The 26,635-nt window shown below is 37.0% G+C and overlaps 1 pseudogene; it reads right to left on the minus strand.

The window, feature by feature from the left end:
* The window catches only part of LOC109568774 (peptidyl-prolyl cis-trans isomerase A-like), a 158,296-nt pseudogene that overhangs the window by 43,712 nt on the left and 87,949 nt on the right, over nucleotides 1-26,635 (minus strand).

Here is a 26,635-nt window from a genome sequence, read left to right on the forward strand (position 1 = left end):
CGATTCTTTGTGACCCCATGAATTGCAGCACGCCAGGCCTCCCTGTCCATCACCAACTCCCGGAGTTCACCCAGACTCACGTCCATCGAGTTGGTGATGCCTTCCAGCCAACTCATCCTCTGTCGTCACCTTCTCCTGCTGCCCCCAATCCCTCCCAGCATCAGAGTCTTGTCCAATGAGTCAACTCTTCACATGAGATGGCCAAAGTACTGGAGTTTCAGCTTTAGCATCATTCCTTCCAAAGAAATCCCAGGGCTGATCTCATTTAGAATGGACTTGTTGGATCTCCTTGCAGTCCAAGGGACTCTCAAGAGTCTGCTTCAACACCACAATTCAAAAGTATCAATTTTACATGTGCTCCCCATCTATTTGGCAAAACTAATACAATTATGTAAAGTTTAAAAATAAAATAAAATTTTAAAAAAATTAAATAAAAAATTAAAAAAAAAAAAAAAAAAGTATCAATTTTTCAGCACTCAGCTTTCTTCACAGTTCAACTCTCACATCCATACATGACCACTGGAAAAACCATAGACTTGACTAGATGGAACTTTGTTGACAAAGTAATGCCTCTGCTTTTCAATATGCTATCTAGATTGGTCATAACTTTTCTTCCAAGGAGTAAGCGTCTTTTAATTTCATGGCTGCAGTCACCATCTGCCGTGGTTTTGGAGGCCAAAAAAATAAAGTCTGACACTATTTCCACTGTTTCCCCATCTATTTGCATGAAGGGATGGGACCAGATGCTATGATCTTCGTTTTCTGAATGTTGAGTTTTAAGCCAACTTTTTCACTCTCCTCTTTCACCTTCATCAAGAGGTTTTTTAGTTCCTCTTCACTTTCTGCCGTAAGGGTGGTGTCATTTGTATATCTGAGTTACTGATATTTCTCCTGGCAATCTTGATTCCAGCTTGTGCTTCTTCCAGCCCAGCATTTCTCATGATGTACTCTGCATAGAAGTTAAATAAGCAGGGTGACTATATGTCTTTTATACTATATAAAAGACATACTCCTTTTCCTATTTGGAACCAGTCTGTTGGTCCATGTCCAGTTCTAACTGTTGCTTCCTGACCTGCATACAAATTTCTTAAGAGAAAGGTCAGGTGGTCTGGTATTCCCATCTCTTTCAGAATTTTCCACACTTTATTGTGATCCACACAGTCAAAGGCTTTGGCATAGTCAATAAAGCAGAAATAGATGTTTTTCTGGAACTCTCTTGCTTTTTCCATGATCCACCAGATGTTGGCAATTTGGTCTCTGGTTCCTCTGCCTTTTCTAAAACCAGCTTGAACATCAGGAAGTTCAGGGTTCACGTATTGCTGAAGCCTGGCTTGGAGAATTTTGAGCATTACTTTACTAGCATGTGAGATGAGTGCAATTGTGCAGTAGTTTGAGCATTCTTTGGCATTTCCTTTCTTCGGGATTGGAATGAAAACTGACCTTTTCCAGTCCTGCTGAGTTTTCCAAATTTGGTGGCATATAGAGTACAGCACTTTCACAGCATCATCTTTCAGGATTTGAAAGAGCTCAACTGGAATTCCATCACCTCCACTAACTTTGTTTGTAGTGATGCTTTCTAAGGCCCACTTGATTTCACATTCCAGGATGTCTGGCTCTAGGTGACTGATCATACCATCATGATTTTCTGGGTCATGAAGATCTTTTTTGTACAGTTCTTCTGTGTATTCTTGACATCTCTTCTTAGTATCTTCTGCTTCTGTTAGGTCCATACAATTTCTGTCCTTTATTGAGCCCATCTTTGCATGAAATGTTCCCTAGGTATGTCTAATTTTCTTGAAGTGATCTCTAGTCTTTCCCATTCTGTTGTTTTCCTCTATTTCTTTGCATTGATTGCTGAGGAATGCTTTCTTATCTCTTCTTGCTATTCTTTGGAACTCTGCATTCAGATGCTTATATCTTTCCTTTTCTCCTTTGCTTTTCCCTTCTCTTCTTTTCACAGCTATTTGTAAGGCCTCCAAAGACAGCCATTTCGTTTTTTGCATTTCTTTTCCATCAGGATGGTCTTGATCCCTGTCTCCTGTACGGTGTCCCGAACCTCTGTCCATAGTTCATCAGGCACTCTATCTATCAGATTTAGTCCCATGAATCTATTTCTCACTTCCACTGTATAATCATAAAGGATTTGATTTAGGTCATACCTGAATGGTCTAGTGTTTTTCCCTACTTTCTTCAATTTAAGTCTGAATTTGGCAATAAGGAGTTCATGATCTGAGCCACAGTCAGCTCCTGGTCTTTTTTTTTGTTGACTGTATAGAGCTTCTTCATCTTTGGCTGCAAAGAATATAATAAATCTAATTTTGGTGTTGACCATCTGGTGATGTCCATGTGTAAAGTTTTCTCTTGTATTGTTGGAAGAGGGTGTTTGCTATGACCAGTGCATTTTCTTGGCAAAACTCTATTAGTCTTTGCCCTGCTTCATTCCGTATTCCAAGGCCAAATTTGCCTGTTACCCCAGGTGTTTCTTGACTTCCTACTTTTGCATTCCATTCCCCTATAATGAAAAGGACATCTTTTTTGGGTGTTAGTTCTAAAAGATCTTGTAGGTCTTCGTAGAACTGTTCAACTTCAGCTTCTTCAGCATTACTGGTTGGGGCATAGACTTGGATTACTGTGATATTGAATGGTTTGCCTTGGAAATGAACAGAGATCATTCTGTCGTTTTTGAGATTGTATCCAAGTACTGCATTTCAGACTCTTTTGTTGACCATGATGGCTACTCCATTTCTTCTGAGGGATTCCTCCCCACAATAGTAGATATAATGGTCATCTGAGTCTGCAACCTATATGTGAGCTCTTACTAGAACTGCACCAAGCTGACACCTTGTCTCAGAGTTCCGGTCTCTAGAATGGTAAGAAATACATCTCTGTTGTTTATAAGCCACCGAGTCTGTTATAGCAGTCTGAGGACTAAAACAGAAATATCAAAAATAAAAATTTTAATATTATTTAAGAAACTCTTTTCTGGGAGCCAAAATCTGTTGGAATATGTATACTTATGAATATAAATATTTTGACTCTTCACATTTAAAAGAATTAATTTGATCAGTGTTAACCACATTTGAACCATTCAACATTTTTCCCTGAAATTAAAAGTAGTTTGATCCTTGCAAGGAAAGTTATCAGAAACCTAGACAGCACATTAAAAAGCACAGACATTACTTTGCTAAAAAAGGTCTGTATAGTCAAAGCTATGGTTTTTCCAGTAGTCACGCATATGAGAGCTGGACCATAAAGAAGACTGAGCACTGAAGAATTGATGTTTTTGAACTGTGGTGCTGGAGAAGACTCTAAGAGTCCCTTGGACTGCAAGGAGATCAAGACAGTCAATCCTAAAGGAAATCCGTCCTGAATATTCATTGGAAGGACTGATGCTGAAGCTGAAGGTCCAATACTTAACGTGAAGAACTGACTCATTGGAAAAGACCCTGATTCTGAGAAAAACTGAAGGCAAAAGGAGAAAGAATGTAGGGAATAAGATTGTTAGATAGCATCACCAACTCAATGGACAAAAATGTGAGCAAACTCCAGGAGACAGTAAACGACAGGGAAGCCTGGCATGCTGCAATCCATGAGGTCTCAAAGAGTTAGACGCAACTAAGCCACTAAACAATAAAATAACATTTCCCACAATCTCATGCTACGAATGATATTTAAAAAAAAAAAAAAAAAAAAACTAAACTAAACATGTAATCAGAAAGACTGAATTTAAATTCTGCCTCAGCCACCTATTAGTTTTGATTCTATCATTAATTCAATCAAGTACTGTTGATCAGATTGTGTGGTGTTTATGAACACCTCATACACATAGCACTCATAGTCGTTACACACTGGAGGGATGAGAGAAGAAATGGGTCAGGCAGTTAAAAAAAGATTTATTGTGTTAGGTGTTAATATATGTTTTGGGAGGGAGGAATATAGAAAGGAAGGAGGATAAAAAAAGTTTGAAAGGCTAAATACTGAAATTTTATAAAGGGTGGCCTAGAATGTTCTTAACTGGAAGATGGCATTTGTGTAAAAATATAATATATAGCAGTTATAAAAGTTAACCATTGATATATTAAAAACAAGAGTTTCCAGAAAAATACAATAGCAAATTCAAATCCTGAGGAAGTAATGTCTTTAAATCTGTGAAATAGAAATAGAAGTACTACTTCTCAGATATCTGAGGCTACTTCTCAGCTCTATGAGGCTTGAAACACCATGAACAAGTAATATGCAAGCTCTAGATGGACCTTCCCAGGTGGAACAGTGGTAAAGAATCCACTTCCAGTGCAGGGGACGCAAGAGATGCAAATTCAATCCCTGGATCTGGAAGATCCCCTGGAGCAGGAAATGGCAACCCACTTTAGTATTCTTGCCTGGAAAATTCCCTGGACAGAGGAGCCTGGCAGGCTATAGTCCTTATGGTCTCAATGAGTCCAATATGATTGAGTGGCTGAGCACCCATGCACAAGCTTTAGATATCTATGTCCTTAATTGGTATTTTTAATTATTAATGCTATTATGAGTAAAATTATAATTAGAAGGTAAAGAAAACTAAAATATGAACATTTCTTGACTCCATAACTGAATGATGTGATCTGTGATTTGAGTCTCTTGGCACTCTGTCTTCAGCAGATTATTTTATCCCAGGATCTAGTTTCTTTAAGGAATTTGATTTATTCAGTTTACAAAAGTCACAACTCAAAGTTCACAAATTAAAACAACTCATTAAGAGGCCACATCTACTTTCTTTTTTGTCTTACAGTCACAGGACATCTCTTTTCCCATACACACAGATGACTAGTTGCTCTGACTCATAATGTTTTTAACTTCTTTTAGTGATTTACTCACATTACTTTAACATTTTTAAATAATAATAACCACCCTTCCTCAAAAAAGGCTGAACCACACTTCTCAATTTGCAAATGCATTCATAGCTTTATTTTCACTTTACTTTTCATTAGCATACATCTGGCAAAGTACATTGCAAAGTTTTTCATTGTTGTTTGTTTCTAAATTTATTTTGACTTCTCTACTTAATAAACCTGGGAAAGAAAAAAGCCTAACTGAAAGTTAACAGACTTCTCTTTTGATTACTTCTTCTCTGTTCTTGACTGCAAGATTTTAAGAACAGAGAAGAAGTGGTAATACGATCACCATATGATTTACCCGTGTGGTGATCATATTACCTTTATATTCCCCATAGAAGGAAATATTTTTTTAAGGCATTCTCTTTGCTTTGATAAAAATTGAAAATTGAATTGGAGGTATTTTCTCTCACTTCTATAGGTACTAGTTACATTAAAAAAAAATGCTCATGTAGTTCATGTAATTCAATGCTATTATTACTAACTCACTCATCCTTTGGGACAAGCTGATGTGAGATAAAACTGTAGGGCATGATGCAAGGCAGTTCATTCAAATGTTTTTTTTTTTTTTTTTAAGAATTATTTTTCAAGAATCTGTCACAAGGAGATCTTTGGCCTCTCCTAAGCAGTGTTGCCTAAGATTAAAAAAAAAAAAAAAATGCTAAAATGCTACTACTTGTAGCATTTTCTACATGATGAAGTAAGTTTCTAAGCAATTACAGTCAATAATAACCCCAAACACAGAGTATAAAGACTGTCTTTTTGTTACAGCCACTTCACCCTAGTTTTATCAATGTTTAAATTGTTCATAATTTTCAAAAAATATGCATTTCATTTTGCTATATTGAGTATAAATGCATCTTGGATTTGAGTCCCAGTTCCAAAAGTTTATACCCTGTGAATATGTACTCAACATATCTCTCTACTTCTCAGTCTGCTTGCCTGCCTTTAAGAGCTGCTATAAGTTTTAAATGCATTAACATATATCAAGGGCTCTAAGTAAGGACTATAATATTGTTCATACTTAATAAGGATTAATCACATTTCTCAAGACAAGTATACTGATTATATATCCAAATCATATATCTGCTTAGTTATCACCAATTCTTTCTTTGCTATATCACCTTGGCCCAGTCTCTCCCTCTAAGGAATATTTTGACACTTTCAGGACATAGTGCCGTTTATTAATAATTCTGTACAGATTAACTCGCATTACTTTACAACTCTACGAGCAACAATCAATTCCTTGGATAGATAAGGAAAATGAGGCTTGCAGTTTAAGGAAATTATCTGCAATCACTGAAATTATAACTGAATTAATTTAGATTCAAACTCAGGTCTCAATGCCAAGCCAGTATTTCTATTAGTGAACACTTTGCTCTGACCTGAAGACCAGAAAGCAACATTGTTTTGTTTCATTCATTGTGTTCATCTGAGTTCCATTAAGTGGATAAAAAGAAAACCTCAAAGGAAACAAACATAAAGAAAATAACCTTGAAGGAGGGAGGAAATAAACAAATATGAGAGAGTATACTACCTGACTGGCCACAGCGTACAATTGTACTACACCACTGTCCCATAGGACAGCTTCAGAGAGATAGTATAAACTACTTTGTGGAGCAGGGAGGATGTTCTTTTTTTGTTTGTTTGTTTTTTCCCCTCATCTCCCATTTCTCTTTGCTTTGTCATCATGTGCTTTCTGGATCATTTATTTTTTTGAACTTCCATTTTGGTTCATTGGATAATCCCAGGTAGCAAAAGGAAAAGCCAGAGCAATTGAGTACACACTCCAACCAGTGACTAGACAAAGCTGTCTCTCTTTACCAGTGACACTACTCCTGGTGTTTCTTCAACTTTAAGAACATGGCTTTAGTTTCTTGGTTACATTAAGGCACTAACAGTGAAAGCCAATGCTCAGGCTATTGTGTTCAAACATCAAGGTAAATGTGCCAATCTTGAATGACGTATGAACCAAATATAATACTTTTGACACAAGACTTGTTTGCACCATGGCATTTTAATATCTTTCTAATACTTGCCTCTTTCAGCAAGCTTTCTTTCTTTTTTGTCAGTGGTCAGAGAATAAAATGCTTATATCAGTAAACCAAAATGGAGCACAAGATCATGCATTCAATAACTCCCTCAGTTTTTATAATATATACTTTAAACTTCTTGGCATAACATATAAGGCCAATCACAGTCTAGCCTCAACTCATTATTTCAATCATATCTTCTTGCTATACCAGAAATCCACAGTCCTACACATAACTTTTGTTCCACCTATACCAAATATATCATCAGACAATAAACAACCCAGATTCTAAGTGTTTTTCAACATGAACTATTTATTCCTCATTCATAGCAGTGTACATTATCTATGACTCAGTTGAATGTAGCTGGGTTCAGATTATTTTAGATGGGTTTAGCTGTGTTTTGCTGGAGTAGATTCAGACGTGATTCAGTCTGTAAACTTGATACACAGAACAGCCTCTATCTATGATTTTCTCACATACAAAAATGAAACACAAGAAGAGATACAGAATAATATGACACCTATAAAGTTGTTGCCCCTAATAGGTCCCACCACTTCCGTACTCATGCCTTGGTCAAAGCAAGTTATGCAACCAAGCCCCAAATTAATGGACCAAATAATATACTCTAACCACATTGCAACATGGCAAAGATGGCAAAAAGATTGAAGATTTTTTTAAAAAACAATACATTCAAATCAGCCACCAAATATACCATCTTCTTTTATGCCTGTGTTTCTTTTATCTTTGGAGAAGGAAATGGCAACCCACTCCAGTGTTCCTGCCTGGAGAATTCCATAGAGAGAGGAGCCTGGTGGGCTACAACCCATGGGATCACAAAGAGTCAAATATGACTTAGTGACTAACAATTTCTTTTATCTTACTGACTAGAACATCTTTGAATTAATGGATTCCGTTGTATAATAGTGTGTGTGTATGTGTTAGTCACTCAGTTGTGTCTGACTCTTTGCAACTCCATGGACTGTAGCCCACAGGCTCCTCTGTTCATGGAATTCTCTAGGCAAGAATACAGGAGTGGGTTGCCATGCCCTCCTCCATGGGATCTGCCTGACCTAGGGATCGAACCCAGGTCTCTTGCACTGCAGGCAGATTCTTTACCATCTTGACCACCAGGGAGGCCAGTTGTGAGGTAGAGATATCCCTATTGTAAAATGTCCATTTAAACACATGGTCTTCAGATTTATACAAACCTCAATTAGATATATCCCCTGCAATTTATCAACTTGTGAAAATATTTATTTTTAGATCTAAATTTATTCATCTATAAAAATTAACATAACAATTGCACCTAATTCAGGCTATTTTGAGAATTACACATATGTATTATTCAGATTAGACTAATTGCTATAGCATACCAACAAAAACAGAAACAAAACTCATCTTTGCAACTTTACAGTATATAAATTTATTACTCATCGACAAAAAGTCTAAGGCAGGTATTTCTGGTTAGAAGTTTATTTCTCAATCCAATCTTCTTACCACTGTGATGTAACCATTTTCATCACATCATAACCCAATTTTCTATAAAAGAAGAGGAGAAGTATCACTAGTTGTATATAAACACATAGACACAGAAAAATTCTGCTCCTATTTCAAAGACCAAAATAGTTGCATGACTCCAATTAGATGCAGGTAGATTGAGAAATACAATACCTAGCTGAAAAAAGGTATGGACTAGAAGCAAGATTATTTGTTGCTTAACTAATCTTTCTTCCATAGGATGTAGAGCACATAGTATTTTATACATATTTTTGAAACATAGTACTTTTTCCATTCCCACTCCAGTCATTAAAGGTAGGCAAGTATGTCATGGCAGAAAGCTTGTAAAACATGAATGGAGTAAAAGCTATTAGGAAGATTGTGGAATAAGTTTATAGTTAGGTAAAGAATTAACTTAGAGGTTTTTGTTTGTTTGTTGACATGTCACTGAATAGATCAGCAGTATTTGAAAGCATTCCGATTCATTCTTCTTATTTTGTAATAGCATTCTATGTTCCTAAAAGTGCTCTAGCTGTTAGCATTTAATTAAAATGAACTAAAATTAGTGCTCTGAGAAATCCATAACACACTTTTGGTCTCTTTGGATCCATTTCACAAATATTAAGTTCTAATTAAAAGCATAATAACTTGAAATTATAAAGTTCAGTTCAGTCACTTACTCGTGTCTGACTCTTTGTGACCCCATGAATCCCAGTATGCCAGGCCTCCCTGTCCATCACCAACTCCCAGAGTTCACTCAGACTCACGTCCATCCAGTCAGTGATGCCATCCAGCCATCTCATCCTCTGTCGTCCCCTTCTCCTCCTGCCCCCAAATCCCTACCAGCCTGAGAGTCTTTTCCAATGAGTCAACACTTCGCATGAGGTGGCCAAAGTACTAGAGTTTAAGCTTCAGAATCATTCTTTCCAAAGAACACCCAGGACTGATCTCCTTTAGAATGGACTGGCTGGATCTCCTTGCAGTCCAAGGGACTCTCAAGAGTCGTCTCCAACACCACAGTTCAAAAGCATCAATTCTTCAGCACTCAGTTTTTTTAACAGTCCAATTCTCACACCCATACATGACTACTGTAAAACTATAGCCTTGACTAGACGGACCTTTGTTGGCAGAGTAATGTCTCTGCTTTTTAATATGCTGTCTAGATTGGTCATAAATTTCCTTCCAAGGAGTAAGCGTTTTTTAATTTCATGGCTGCAATCACCATCGGCAGTGATTTTGGAGTCCAAAAAAAATAGTCTGACACTGTTTCCACTGTTTCCCCATCTATTTCCCATGAAGAGATGGGACCAGATGGCATGATCTTAGTTTTCTGAATGCTGAGCTTTAAGTCAACCTTTTCACTCTCCTCTTTTACTTTCATCAAGAGGCTCTTTAGTTCCTCTTCACTTTCTGCCGTAAGGGTGGTGTCATCTGCATATCTGAGGTTATTGAGATTTCTCCCAGCAATCTTGATTCCAGCTTGTGCTTCTTATAGCTCAGCGTTTCTCATAATGTACTCTGCATAGAAATTAAATAAGCAGGGTGACAATATACAGCCTTGACGAACTCCTTTTCCTATTTGGAACCAGTCTGTTTTTCCATGTCCAGTTCTAACTGTTGCTTCCCGACCTTCATATAGGTTTCTCAAGAGTCAGTTCAGGTGGTCTGGTATTCCTATCTCTTTCAGAATTTTTCACAGTTGATTGTGATCCACACAGTCAAAGGCTTTGACATAGTCAATAAGGCAGAAATAGATGTTTTTCTAGAACTCTCTGGCTTTTTCAAAGATCCAGCGGATGTTGGCAATTTGATCTCTGGTTCCTCTGCCTTTTCTAAAACCAGCTTGAACATCTGGATGTTGACAATTCACGTATTGCTGAAGCTTCAGCTTGGCTTGGAGAATTTTGAGCATTACTTTACTAGCGTGTGAGATGAGTGCAATTGTGCGGTAGTTTAAGCACTCTTTGGCATTACCTTTCTTTGGGATTGGAATGAAAACTGACCTTTTCCAGTCCTGTGGCCACTGCTGAGTTTTCTAAATTTGCTGGCATATTGAGTGCAGCACTTTCACAGCATCATCTTTCAGGATTTGAAATAGCTGAACTGGAATTCCGTCACCTCCACTAGCTTTGTTCGTAGTGATGTTTTCTAAGGCCCACTTGACTTCACATTCCAAGATGTCTGGCTCTAGGTGAGTGATCACACCATCGTGCTTTTCTTGATCATGGAGATCTTTTTTTGTACACTTCTTCTGTGTATTCTTGACATCTCTTCTTAATATATCTTCTGCTTTTGTTATCTTTGCATGAAATGTTCCCTTGGTATCTCTAATTTTCTTGAAGAGATCTCTAGTCTTTTCCTTTCTGTTGTTTTCCTCTATTTCTTTGCATTTATCACTGAGGAAGGCTTTCATGTTTCCTTTTCTCCTTTGCTTTTTCCTTCTCTTCTTTTCACAGCTATTTGTAAGACCTCCCCAGACAGCCATTTTGCTTTTTTGCACTTCTTTTCCATGGGGATAGTCTTGATCCCTGTCCAAAATACAATGTCATGAACCTCCCTCCATAGTTCATCAGGCACTCATCTGTCCTATCTAGTCCCTTAAATCTATTTATCACTGCCACTGTATAATCATAAGGGATTTGATTTAGATCATACCTGAATGGTCCAGTGGTTTTCCCTACTTTCTTCAATTTAAGTCTGAATTTGGCAATAAGGAGTTCATGATCTGAGCCATATTCAGTTCCTGGTCTTGTTTTTGATGACTATATAGAGCTTCTCCATTTTTGGCTGCAAAGAATATAATCAATCTGATTTTGGTGTTGACCATCTGGTGATGTCCATGTGTAGAGTCTTCTCTTGTGTTGTTGGAAGAGGGTGTTTGCTATGACCAGTGCATTTTCTTGGCAAAACTCTATTAGTCTTTGCCCTGCTTCATTCCATATTGCAAGGCCAAATTTGCCTGTTCCTTCAGGTATTTCTTGACTTCTTACTTTTGCATTCCAGTCTCCTATAATGAAAAGGACATCTTTTTTGGGTGTTAGTTCTAAAAGGTCTTGTAGGTCTTCATAGAACTGTTCAACTTCAGCTTCTTCAGCATTACTGGTTGGGGCATAGACTTGGATTACTGTGATATTGAATGGTTTGCCTTGGAAATGAACAGAGATCATTCTGTCTTTTTTGAGATTGCATCCAAGTACTGCATTTCAGACTCTTTTGTTGACCATGATGGCTACTCCATTTCTTCTGAGGGATTCCTGCCCACAGTAGTAAATTTAATGGTCATCTGAGTTAAATTCACCCATTTCCGTCCATTTTAGTTCACTGATTCCTAGAATGTCAACATATACTCTTGCCATCTCCTTTTTAACCACTTCCAATTTGCCTTGATCCATGGACCCGACATTCCAGGTTCCTATGCAATATTGCTCTTTACAGCATTGGACCTTGCTTCTATCATCAGTCATATCCACAACTGTGTATTGTTTTTGCTTTGGCTCCATCCCTTCATTCTTTCTGGAGTTATTTCTCCACTGATCTCCAGTAGTATATTGGGCACCTACCAACCTGGGGAGTTCTTTCAGTATCCTATCATTTTGCCTTTCCATACTGTTCATCAGTTCTCAAGGCAAGAATACTGAAGTGATTTGCCATTCCCTTCTCCAGTGGACCACATTCTGTCAAAAACCAAGCCTAAAAATTATAGGTGCCCATCTTGAATGTACCTGTAGAGTAGCTAGTTCCAAAATTTAGGAGTTGTTACTAATAATTATAGACCCATATTTTTATTGTCAAAAAATATCATTAGAGTTGAGTTTCCTGCAAAGTCATAGTAAAATTTTCTCCCTATATGACTCTGTTAGCCATTTCTAACATTCTCCATGTCTTCTTGCTCTTACTTACCAAATGTTGACTGGTGAGCATTCATGGGTGTTCACATTACTGTGGCTATTTATTAACTACTTTGGTAACTTACCTTCATGTAATTGAGAGATTTAGAAACAGATATCTGGCAATCATTGCTCTCTAGAGAATTAAAGTGTTGTGTGTCTTAAGCATAGGCCAGCTAGTCATGATCCGAGAAGCTTTCCTTAACCAAATCCTCCTTGTAGTCAGTGCTAATGTTAGGAGTTGACATGCTATCATGAAATAAGTTCCTAGCTAGGAAATCAGGAGACCTGAGTTATATTACACATTCTGCTATTACTGGTTCCATAACCCAGACAGCTCTATGTCATGGAGGACAATACAAAGTACAAAATATTGCTGATGGAATACGGTTGCACATACAAATGAAGTGATTTCATAAAAATGACCATTGTGATTACAGAGAAGGATCAGTATAGAATGATTGGACAAGCAACATAAAGATCAGTAACTAAAAACAAGGAACTTTTCTACAGCTTACATCCAAGCAGGTACCTGTTTCATGCTCATTATTCTGTATTTTTTTCTTTTCCTATGGCATATGACATAACTTGTCAGACACACACACACACATATATGCATATTAAAGTCTTTGAGACAATGCAGAGAAAGAAAAAAAAACTTTATCTAAATGGACTCAGTACTATTAAATGGACACACTTTTTTTTTTTTTTCTTTCCTGTAGAAACATCTGTGACTAAAGATGTGAATAAAGTGTTTCTCAGAGTAGGTATTTTCTTAGATGACTCAGACATGATTGTTTACAAAGAAATGTGTTCTACCAAAAGATAGTGTGCTTAGAAAAATGAATTATACTCTTCAAACTGACCTCAAAGTTCAACATCCAGGGACTCAGCAATTTTTCTTATGTTCAACAATATTCAAGCTTGATTTTACAGTACATGAAGAGGTTGATGGTATAGAATAGGCATTTTTAGTTGGATGGAGAGTGTATTATATGTCCCCTTTATACTTCTTATACCACACCCAATGTTCTGTTAGCATCAAAAAACTAGTAAAGGATCAAGAAAAAAAGATGAGATTAACATAAGCAAGAGAGGTTTCCTTGACACCTATTTTAAGAGGCATCAACTCTAAGGTATATACTTGTCTTGGGTTCAACTCATAGACTTGGACTCTGGTCCAGGTAGATGATTGATCATTTCTTAGTGGCCCTTCTGAAGGTAATGTAGCATGAAGCCTCTAATACTTTTGAAAGTATCTTAAGCTTTTATTCATCTAAATTATTTTGCTGTTGCTTAACCACTCATTCTCACATAAATGCCTTTGTATATTTTTAAAGTAATGCACCTCCTTATTTGGAAGGCGCTGAAAACATGAACTGTCTGGTTAAAAGTGACACTTTGATATCCATTTCCCATACAGTATTTCACATTGATTAATATTTTTTTCTGGAGCTGAGGAACTGACTTCCTGTTCAGTAGAAACCTTTGTTCCCACTGGAGATTCCACATATACACATACAAACTAGGAATTGTTTCTATAAAAGTTAAACTATTTGTCCAGGACTTTTGAAATGGCCCAGGCCAGCTCCCTGAGTTAGATTCTGATTTGAAACACTGTTTTGATATACCTAGAGAAGCCAAGGATACACTGCTTTTCATTTAAGATATTTGTAGTCCAGAACAATTTTTAAGCATTTTGCCATAATACAAAATTTTATTGCAATTACTAATGTAGGTCATTTTATTTTTATTTTGAAAACAGTATGTATATTTACAGTGGCTAGATACTCATTTTTTTCTTCATAAGTCTTTGAAAAAGCAAGTAAAGAAATAGATTAGAAGTAAGAAAAAAAAATGTGTGAACTCTTCCACCTTGTCCTCCTACTCCATCTTTTATACTTCTGACACAACAATTGTTCTAAGGAACAAATCGATTTTGTCACTCCAGTGATTAAAACCAAACCAGTGGCTACCCATCACCCAGGAGAAAGGTGTCTAAACATCTAGCACAGTATAAAAAGACTCCTGAGATTTGTAACTTACCTTATCTGCAGTTTCCACTCAGTGCTTTTTAAAATGATCAGCCAGTTGGTGCACAATAACTAGTTTCTTAATTGTGTCATGCTGTTCTACACTTCATTGCCTATAAACATGCTGAATATCTGGCTTGACAAAATTCCATCTTTCTTTCCAGAGCCAGTTCAAGCATTACCCCAAAGATGAAGCCTTTTTAAAAGCACTGAAATCAATGCTAAAATAGTTCTTCCAAAGTAGCACAAGGAGTGTTCTTTCTACTGATCTGAAATTACTTATTAATGGCTGCCTCCTCTATTCAGCTGCAATTTACTTGTGACAGATTTCAATGCATTTATATCATGCACTTTGCACATTCAGTTCACCTGAATATATTACATATTACACACATACAAGTTGGAGACCCAGAAGAGCCAATGATATATCTTCAGTCCATTTCCCTAAGGCTTTGGATGCAGGGGATCCAAGAGTGCAATTTCAGTTCAAGACTGACAACTGAGAAAAAGGAGAACCAAGTGTAAATTCCAGGCCAAGTCCAAGTCCAGAGTTGGGGGAATAATGATGATCCAAATGGAAGACAACAATCAAAGACAGCAAATTCTTCTTACCCAGGACTTTTGTTCTATTTATAACTTCAGCAGACTAGATGAGACTCATTCACTTGGGAAGAGCTATCTTCCTTACTAAATCTACTAATTTAAACGCTAATTGCACCCAAAAATACCCTTAGTCACACCCAGAGTAAATTCTACTTAAAATATTTAGACAATGTGCTCTGGTCAAGACACTTAAAATTCATCATTACAAGTATGTGTGGGAGTTTCTTAGTAGGTCAGATAGTAAAGACTTTGCCTGAAATGCGGGAGATCCAGGTTTAATCCCTGGGTTGGGAAGATCCCCTGGAGAAGGGTATGAGAACTCACTCCAGTATTCTTGCCTGGAGAATCCCGTGGACAGAGGAGCCTGGTGGGCTACAGTCCACAGGATTGCACAGAGTCAGACATGACTGAAGCAACTTAGCACACAACACACACCAGTATGTGTATGTATATGCATATATATGTGTGTGTGTGTGTGCCATATACATACAAATATTTTGTATGTGCATATATATTTAAAAACTTTCACTTTAAAATTGTGCTGACAAATCTTTGCATGCTTTTTCTGAGAAAAAAGAAAACTGAAGAGACACAATTTTTAGATCTTTAGGGCTTTAATTACATAGAAACAGATAGAAAGTCAAGAATTTGCATCCACGACAACATAGCTTCAGACATTTGTGATTACAACATTCTGTGTCAGTTCTGGGAATATACAAAGAAAAAAGATTCCTGATAGCATTCACCACCCACATCCTTCCCAAGTTCATTCTTGCACTGCCATCACTAGAGCTCAAAAATCTGTTGGCAGAATCTGTGTAATAGTGCTGTGAGCAGAGGACAAGGAGGAGACTGCTGCTGCTGCTGCTGCTGCTAAGTTGCTTCAGTCGTGTCCGACTCTGTGCGACCCCATAGATGGCAGCCCACTAGGCTCCCCGTCCCTGGGATTCTCCAGGCAAGAACACTGGAGTGGGTTGCCATTTCCTTCTCCAGTGCATGAAAGTGAAAAGTGAAAGTGAAGTCACTCAGTCATGTCCGACCCTCGGTGACCCCATAGACTGCAGCCTTCCAGGCTCCTCCATCCATGGGATTTTCCAGGCAAGAGTACTGGAGTGGGGTGCCATTGCCTTCTCCAAGGAGGAGACTGCTCTCCCTCAAAATTGTATTTGTTCTGATAAACAAGTACATCTAGGAATAAAATTTTGTGAACTATGGTTATCTCTATTTGAATGTGAAAACCACAAAAATGTTCACTGAACTCTAAACATCTAAGAGTTTAAAGCTGAATTTATAATAGAGGTAAGAGTATGTGTAATAGAAAATCTTGACTTGGGCACTAACCTAGATACAGTTGTGCTTTGTAAAACCTTGCTAGCAACAATAATGCTACTACAAATGACAGTAAATAACCGATAGCTAATTCCTGGTGGTTCAGTGGTAAATAATCTGCCTGCTAAGGTAGGAGACACATGAGATGCAAGTTTGATTCCTGGGTCAGGAAGATCCCCTAGAGAAGGAAATGGCAACCTACTCCAGGATTCATGCCTGAGAAATCCCACTGATAGCCGAGCCTGGCAGGCTACAATTCTTGGGGTGGCAAAAGAGTTGGACACAATTTAGCAACTAAATAAGATGTTACTATATCTTACAGTTAGAGATGTTACTATAGGTAATTATGGTGCAATTACTTATACATATTATTAATGTATTACTAATTGACTATGTAGACACTATGATTAATTACATTTAGAGAAAAAAAATGAGGTTTAGAAAGCTTAGGCAATCTATCCTAGGAAAGAAATGATAATAAATGGGAAGGGTCAGATACTAACCCAATCTGGCTACAGATCCAAGCTCTAAATCTACATATAGCATCTCCAGCTCAAATAGGTAAAAAGTAGTCTGCATGATTTCATTCTATCTGGGCAGCAGGATATTGACTTAAATAGGAAAATACATCTAGATAAAACATAAATATATGATAATAACTGCTATTTTCTTCTAAATAGGTGAGAATGACCGGATTTTTGATGAAATTATTAAGACACATTTCTCAAATGAGAATAATAATAAATATAGCATAAAGAATTTGTGTAAAACACAGTCTTGGGATTATATAGTAGGTTCTGTTATAATTGCACTGTCTTTTTCTCTAGGACATTAACACTTTATGTGTATTGTTTAGTTGATATTTTATTCCAGGCTAGGTACTCATCACTTTATTCAAAACTGATCTTTTTTCCAACATGGTCTAATCTGGTATGGATCATTCACATCTTGTTCCAGTGACCTTATTATCAACTATCAAATATTGTTTATAAATTTGTGCAAAGTATAAACTTTAAGTTTAGTGTTACTATCAGATTTCCATGAAGGTGTTTCTTCCCTATTTCCTCTATTATAAACTGGCCATATCTTTGTTTAAAGATATATGAGTGCTATGTATATGTATTTTATATTCTCTTTGGCAGTCACATTCTTTTCATAGAAATAGAGCTCTCTATGAAGTAAGTGGGGAAAAAGGAAATTAGGGTAAAATTAGATTGAAAAGACCCTTCTTTCTTGGAGACTGAATTGAAATATGATCCTTCCAAGATGATTCTTATAGTAGTAGATTAGGAGTAACTCAGCAAAGTTGTTGCACACTTTTATGTCCAATTGAATAGGGTTAAAATGGTTCCTTATTTGGCTGAAATAGAATAGCTGACCTTTCTAAATATATGCATGTAATATTGTTTGTTGGTTTTATATAGTACTTATAATTCCAGGTTCAATGAATGGGTGTTTAAAACAAAAGATTACACCCTTTACACATAGATGCTGTCTCTACTTAAACTAGAGGCAGAAAGAAAAGTAGTAGTTATATCAAGGAATGATATAGTGTTGTTGAATGGTCATAGGGTTATCAATCAGACTTTATTACTGTCTGCTTAATAATGTCCAAGAGAGAATTTGTTTTCTCTCTCATCATGTAATTAAAAAGCACTTTCACACAAATATGGTTAACTGATTTTTGACTAAAGAGTAAAGGCAATCTAATAGAGAAAAGAGAGTCTTTTCAGTAAATGGTTCTATACCGATAACCATAACATGCAAAAACAAAAAAAATTAGATGCAGACCTTAAAATATTTCCAAAATTAACTTTAAATGTATCATCAGATCAGATCAGTCGTTCAGTCGTGTACAACTCTTTGCAACCCCATGAATCGCAGCACGCCAGGCAAAATATAAAATGAAAAAATATAAAACTTCTAGAAGATAATATAGAAATTCTATTACCTGGAGCTTGGTGATGATTTTTAGACTACGACATCAAAGGCACAATCCATTAAAAAAATGAATAAGTTGGACATTATTAAAATTAAAAACTTCTGTTGGGAGAAAATATTTGTGAAAGAAATATGATAAAGAACTGGTATCCATAATACACAAAGAACTCTTAAAACTCAACGATAAGAACATGAATAACCAGTTTAAAAATGGGTAGACAATATGAAGGGCTTCCCAGGTGGCTCAGTGGGAAAGAATCCACCTGTCAATGCAGGACACTCAGGTTCCAACCCTGGGTTGGGAAGATCCCCTGGAGAAGGAAATGGCAACCCACTCCAGTATTCTTGCCTGGGAAATCCCATGGACAGAGGAGCCTGACAGGCTACAAGGATCACAAAAATGTTGGACATAACTTAGCAACTAAATCAACAACAAACAATATGAACAGAGACATCACTAATGACCATAAACAGATGGTAAAGAAGCATATGTAAAGATGCTTAACATTTCATATCAATAGGATTTTACAAATTAAAAACAATAATAAGATACCACTACACATTTATTCAAAACACTCGTAGCATCAAATGCAGTCAAGAATTTGGAATAACAGAGTTGTCATTCATTGACAGTCGGAATACAAAATGGTTTAGCTGCTTTTTGGCTGCAATTTCTTCCACCAGCATATTTACCCCTACAGGAAAACCCAGCAATCCCAGTTCTTGGTATTTATTCATAAAGGTTAAAAATATATGTTCATGAAAAATCTGCACACATTTTTTCATACTAAATTTCTTCGTACTTGCTAAACTTGGAAGCAAACAAGATGTTCTTTGATAGGTAAATGGATAAACAGTGTTACAGCTATAAAACGGAGTGTTATTCAACAATATAAAGAAATAAGCTATTAACCCAATACAAAGAAACTTAAATGCATATTATTAAATGAAAGAAACCAATCTGCAAAGGATGTATAAGACTCCAGAAATAACTCCAGAAAGAATGAAGAGATGGAATGAAAGCAAAAACAACACCCAATTGTGGATGTGACTGGGGATGGAAGTAAAGTCCAATGCTGTAAATAACAATAATACATAGGAACCTGGAATATTAGGTCCATGAATAATAAAAAGTGAACATTGACATTTTAGGAATCAGTGAACTAAAATGGACTGAAATGGGTAAATTTAATTCAGGTGACCATTATATCTACTACTGTGGGCATGAATCCCTTAGAAGAAATAGAGTAGCCCTATAGTCAACAAAAGAGTCTGAAATGCAGGACTTGGGTGCAATCTCAAAAATAACAAAATAATCACCATTCATTACAAAGCAAACCATTCAATATCACAGTAATTCAAGTCTATGTCCCAACCAGTAATGCAGAATAAGCTAAAGTTGAACAGCTCTATGAAGACCTACAAGGCCTTCTAGAACTAACACCCAAAAAATGATGTCCTTTTCATCATAGGGGACTGGAATGCAAAAGTAGGAAATCAGGAGATATCTAGAGTAAGAGCCAATTTGGAGTTGGAGTACAAAATGAAGTAGGCAAAGGCTAATAGAGTTTTGCCAAGAAAACACACTGGTCATAGAAAACATGCTCTTCCAACAACACAAGAAAAGACTCTACACATGGACATCACCAGATGGTCAATACCAAAATCAGATTGACTATATTCTTTGTAGACGAAGATGGATAAGCTCTATACAGTCAGCAAAAACAAGACCAGGAGCTGGCTGTGGCTCAGATCATGAACTCCTTATTGAAAAATTCAGACTTAAATTGAAGAAAGTATGGAAAACCACTAGATCATTCAGGTATGACCTAAATCAAATCCCTAAATGATTATACAGTGGAAGTGTCAAATGGATTCAATGGATTAGATCTGATAGAATGCCTGAAGAACTATGGACAGGGGTTTGCAATGTAGTATGGGAGGCAGTAATCAAGACCATCACCAAGAAAAATAAATGTAAAAAAGCAAAATGGTTGTCTGAGTAGGGGGTTACAAATCCTGAGAAAAGAATAGAAGTGAAAGGCAAAGGAGAAAATGAAAGATATACCCATTTGAATGCAGAGTTCCAAAGAATAGCAAGGAGAGATGAGAAAGCTTTCTTCAGTGATCAATGCAAAGAAATAGAGGAAAAAATAGAATGGGAAAGACTAGAGACCTCTTCAAGAAAATTAGAGATACCAAGGAAACATTGCACAATAAAGGATAAAAATGGTATGGACCTAACAAAAGCAGAAAATATAAAAAGAGATGGAAAGAATACACAGGACTAAACAGAAAGACCTTCATGATCCGGATAACCATGATGGTGTGATCAGCCATCTAGAGTCAGACATTCTAAAATGCAAAGTCAAGTGGGCCTTAGGAAGCATCACTATGAACAAAGCTAGAAGAGGTGATAAAATTCCAGTTGAGCTCTTTCAAATACTAAGGTGATGTTGTTAAAGCACTGCACTCAATATGCCAGCAAATTTGGAAAACTCATCAGTGGCCACAGGACTGGAAAAGATCAGTTTTCATTCCAATCCCAGAGAAAGGTAATGCCAAAGAATATTCAAACTACCACACAATTGCACTCATCTCACATGCTAGCAAAGTAATGCTCAAAATTCTCCAAGCCAGGCTTCAACAGTATGTGAACTATGAACTTCTGGATGTTCAAGCTGGATTTAGAGAAGGCAGAGGAACCAGAGATCAAATTGCCAGCATCTGTTGGATCATTGAAAAAGCAAGAGACTTCAAGGAAAAAAAAATATACTTCTGCTTTATTTATTACCCCAAAGTCTTTAACTGTGTGGATCACAATAAACAGTGGAAATTTCTTAAAGACATGGGAATACCAGACCACCTGAACTGACTCCTGAGAAATCTGTATGCAGGTCAAGTACCAACAGTTAGAATGGGATATGGAATAATGGACTGGCTCCAAATTGGGAAAGGAGTACGTCAAGGCTGTATATTGTCACCTGGCTTATTTAACGTATCTGCAGAGTACATCATGAGAAATGAAGGGCTGCATGAAGCACAAGATGGAATCAAGATAGCTGGGAGAAATATCAATAAAGTCAGATACACAGATGACACCACGCTTATGGCAGAAACTGAAGATGAACTAAAGAGCCTCTTGATGAAAGTGAAAGAGAAAAGTGAAAAAGTTGGCTTAAAACTCAACATTAAAAAAAACAAAGATCATGACATCAGGTCCCATCACTTCATGGCAGATAGATGGGGAAAAAATTGGTACAGTGATACACTTTATTTTCTTGGGCTCCAAAATCACTGCAGATGGTGACTGCAGCCATGAAATTGAAAGACGCTTGCTCCTTGGAAGAAAAGCTCTGACCAACCTAGACAGCATATTAAAAAGCAGAGACATTACTTTGCTGACAAAGGTCCACCTAGTTAAAGGTATGGTTTTTCCACTAGTAAAGTATGGATATGAGAGTTGGATTATAAAGAAAGCTGAGCACTGAAGAATTGATACTTTTGAACTGTGGTGTTGGAGAAGATTCTTGAGAGTTCCTTGGACTGAAAGGAGATCAAACCTGTTAATCCTATGGAAATCAGTCCTGAATATTCATTGGAAGGACTGATGCTGAAGCTAAATCTCCAATACTTTGGGCACTTGATGCAAAAAACTGACTCATTGGAAAAGACTCTGATGCTGGGAAAGATTGAAGGTGGGAGGAGAAGGGATGACGGAGGATGAGGTGGTTGGATGGCATCACCGACTCGATGGACATGAGTTTGAGTAGACTCCAGGTATTGATGATGGACAGGGAAGCCTGGCCTGCTGCAGTCCATGGGGTCACAAAGAGTCGGACATGACTGAGCTACTCAACTGAACTGATGTATGGATGTAAGAGTTGGGCTCTAAATAAAGCTGAATGCTGAAGAATTTATGCTTTTGAACTGTGTTGTTAGAGAAGACACTTGAGAGTTCCTTGGACTGCTAGGAGATCAAACAGGTCAATTCTAAAGGAAGTCAGTTCTGAATATTCATTGGAAGGACTGATGCTCAAGCTGAAACTCCAGTACTCTGGCCACCTGATACGAAGAACCGACTCATTGGAAAAGACCCTGATTGTGGAAAAGATTGAAGGCATGAAGGGAAGGGAATGACAGAGGATAAAAATGTTTGAGGATGGACATGAGTTTGAGCAAGCTCTGGGAGTTGGTGATGGACAGGGAAGCATGGTGTACTGCAGTCCATGGGATCACAAAAAATCAGATATGACTGAGAGACTGAACTGACTTAAACCCTAGATATACAATGTGTGTGTGTGTGTGTGTTTAATAAAAGATAGATGGTGTTATCTTTCTTTTGAATTAATCACAAAATTGTTATTATTTCAGTTTTTTCATTAAATAATATAATGTAGATCTGCTTTTATCTGAATTTTGATTCCTTTTTTCTTTATAAATCACTTCTTTCTAATACCCTATCATTGCTCCATCATATACATTCCCCTCTCTATATTGTTCAGAATTAACACCGATATAGTTTTAATTTCTCTCTGGTTATAGCAATTTTGCAAATGTGTGAAGGGGATGTGGCAAGCAAAACAACAGCTTTCATTGTTCACTTATTTATTTATTACATGAAAAATAGAGAAATAAACTGCTGAGTGTCTTTTCTGAAATAATTTACCAATTTACTTTATTCTTCAAATGAGATCATATATAAAAAGGTAAAATGACTCAAGTCACACAAAAAAATTCATCAAGGACATATACTGCGTCTGTGAATTTCATATCTATTGTTATTTTTCTACTTTATTAAAATGATGAACTTTTAATCATCTAACTATACTTTATTTGAGAAAAAGAAAAACACCTATAAGTAAAACTGCAGTTGTTTCTTTTTAAATTATTATGATTTTTTTCAGATATTTTTGGATGGAAAGTTTTAAATTCATAACATTCTATACAAACATTACCTTTAGCAAGTTCCACAATAAGGGTACTTATTTCTAGCCTCCTCTGTGATTCTTATTTCTACATCTATACTAGATAACTCTCAATCTCCCACTTCCTTATATTGCAATTTCTTTGCTAAGAGTCAGACTTTTAAAACTGATTCTCTACAGACATGGACTTTATGCACTCTCATTACCTATATCATGAAGGGTAAAGCTGACATATAAGCACTGCTAGTAATTAGCTTTTGCTGTTTTTTTTGTTTTTGCTTTTTTTTTTTTTTTCTCTCTTTCTGCTTCCACTTCACTTGTTTTGTGTCCTTGGTGTCCATTGCTATGATACTGCTGTCAGACTCCTTGAGTTCTGAGGGCTCACTATGGATGTTAGTAGTCATTTTTTTTTTTTTTTTTTTTTTACACTCCCCTCTACAGATGGTGTCATTGACACAGGCTGCTCTCTCTCTTTTGAGAGACAAAGCACTTATGAGATTCAACCAGATCAAAGCAAAGGAATGAATCATAGAAGTCTTGTAATATTGATAATAATTCCTGTACATTTTATGTTAATATCCCAGTGGCTAAAGCAATTGAAAATTAAATGTGCTTCCTGGAACACATAGCTCTCAAACCTTCAATTCAGAATGCTCTCTTGAAGATTCATACTTGATTGGATCATGTTTACAACTTTTCTGGATGACAGGTTCATTGATGAAAGTTCTAACTTATCAAAATACTGTCATAGTACTCATGTTTCTTTACCTCTCCTTCTATATATATTGGGCTTCTCTGATAGCTCAGTTGGTAAAGAATCTGTCTGCCACGCAGTAGAGCCTGGTTCTATTCTTGGGTCAGGAAGATCCTCTGGAGAAGAGATAGGCTATCCACTCCAGTATTCTGGCCTGGAGAATTCGATGGACTGCATAGGCTTCAGAGTCACAAAGAGTGGGACATGACTGAACGACTTTCAGTTACTCACTATTCTATATATTAGACAACTTCTAAACAGGTATTATTGGGATCACATTGTCCACTCTGGTGTAAGCACAAGAAACTATAAATATTGACATGTAAGTGTTTTTTTTTTTTTCTTTTGAACTTTTTATTTTGTATTGAGGTATGATACACACACGACCACAGGAAAAACCATAGCCTTGACTAGATGGACCTTTGTTGGCAAAGTGATGTCTCTGCTTTTGAATATGCTATCTAGGTTGGTCATAACTTTCCTTCCAAGGAGTAAGTGTCTTTTAATTTCATGGCTGCAGTCACCATCTGCAGTGATTTTGGAGCCTAAAAAAATAAATTCTGACACTGTTTCCACTGTTTTCCCATCTATTTCCCATGAAGTGATGGGGACTGGATGCCATGATCTTTGTTTTCTGAATGTTGAGCTTTAAGCCAACTTTTTCACTCTCCACTTTCACTTTCATCAAGAGGTTCTTTAGTTCCTCTTCACTTTCTGCCATAAGGGTGGTGTCATCTGCATATCTGAGGTTATTGATATTTCTCCCACCAATCTTGATTCCAGCTAGTGCTTCTTCCAGCCCAGCATTTCTCATGATGTACTCTGCATAGAAGTTAAATAAGCAGGGTGACAATAGACAGCCTTGATGAACTCCTTTTCTATTTGGAACCAGTCTGTTGTTCCATGTCCAGTTCTAACTGTTGCTTCCTGACCTGCATACAGATTTCTCAAGAGGCAGGTCAGGTGGTCTGGTATTCCCATCTCTTTCAGAATTTTCCAGAGTTTATTGTGATCCACACAGTCAAAGGCTTTGGCATAGTCAATAAAGCAGAAATAGATGTTTTTCTAGAACTCTCTTGCTTTTTTGATGATCCAGCAGATGTTGGCAATTTGATCTCTGGTTCCTCTGCCTTTTCTAAAACCAGCTTGAACTGTGAAGAAGGCTGAGCACTGAAGAATTGATGCTTTTGAACTATGGTGTTGGAGAAGACTCTTGAGAGTCCCTTGGGCTGCAAGGAGATCCAACCAGTCCATTCTGAAGGAGATCAGCCCTGGGATTCCTTTGGAAGGAATGATGCTAAAGCTGAAACTCCAGGACTTTGGCCACCTCATGCGAAGAGTTGACTCATTGGAAAAGACTCTGATGCCGGGAGGGATTGGGGGCAGGAGAAGAAGGGGACGACAGAGGATGAGATGGCTGGATGGCATCAGTGACTCGATGGACGTGAGTCTGAGTGAACTCCGGGAGTTTGGGGTCGCAAAGAGTTGGACAGGACTGAGCGACTGAACTTAACTGAACTGATGGCCTATTAACAATGTGGTGATAGTTTCAAGTGAACAAGAAAGAGATGCAGTCATACACATACATGTAGGATTTTGACTGAGAACTGGTCTAGTGATTAAATATACACATTTACAAACACACACAAAAAAAACAAAGCATCATAAAACTGTCCATTACTTTTTTTGTCCAAAATGTATAGCCAATCCACCAAAAACTGTGATGACACAATCTGTGAAATATTTAAGTTGGTCAACTCATTTCTCATCCATTTTATTAAACCATTTTAATTTAAATCTTTATCTTGTTTCCATTGTTTTAATAGGTTCCTGCTGAGCTTCTTATTACATTCTTCAACCCTGGTATTATTTCCTATAAGGTAGATATCAAGATTGATACAAATCCTTAAAGACTTCTCACTTCTCTAAGAATAAGAACCAGTGTTTTTTTTTTTTAAGTTTATTTCTCATGGGCCTATAAGAGCCTAAATGATCTGACACTCCTCTCACTCTCTGATCTCATTTGTTTTTTCTTTCTGATTCTGTAAGGTTAATAATGTTACCCATATCTTTCAAACTCTTCTCAAGTATCTGGTTTATCTCTTTTCCTGGGCAAATATACCTGAAAATTAATAGTGAGATGGAGTCCAGCTTTTATCACTTTAGTTGATCTTGGAGCTGCATGGATACACGCCATTTTCTCTTTCGCTGCTACTTATCTGTACATCCTTTCATCTCAGCAAGTGTCTTTGATGTTCTAGGAGGTTTACTTGAGGAGGTGATATAAAGCCTCCTATTTGAGGGGTCTGAGCTGCTGGTCACAGTGTCTTTCTCTGTCTTTGGTTGTTGCATCTATAATTTACTCTCAAAACTTGGCATGCAAGAAAGAAGAAATAGTCTAATAAATTAGCTTGAGCATCTAACAAACTTTCTCTATTACCTACCCTATCTTGATATTGATAGTCAAGAACAATTGCCCCTGCTACAATGCTGACTCTTCTCCTTGCCTTCTGGCCTCTTGGCATCCATATCATAACATTTAACAAAGGATTCATTCCATGTCAGTGGTGGAATAGTCTCCTTATGAAAATCAGGATCTCTGCATATATACAAAGAACACAGCTACAAGGACAAGAGGCGTATGTTTCTCAAGTAGATCACTGAAAAGATGGTCAGTAGGACACGAGTGACTAAGCACACACATATTTCCTTGGCTTTGTTCCAAATCCCATATGTGCCATATGGAGGAAATAACATTA

This window comes from Bos indicus, chromosome 15 (genome assembly GCF_029378745.1).
Source record: "Bos indicus isolate NIAB-ARS_2022 breed Sahiwal x Tharparkar chromosome 15, NIAB-ARS_B.indTharparkar_mat_pri_1.0, whole genome shotgun sequence".
In the NCBI taxonomy this organism is placed as follows: domain Eukaryota; kingdom Metazoa; phylum Chordata; class Mammalia; order Artiodactyla; family Bovidae; genus Bos; species Bos indicus.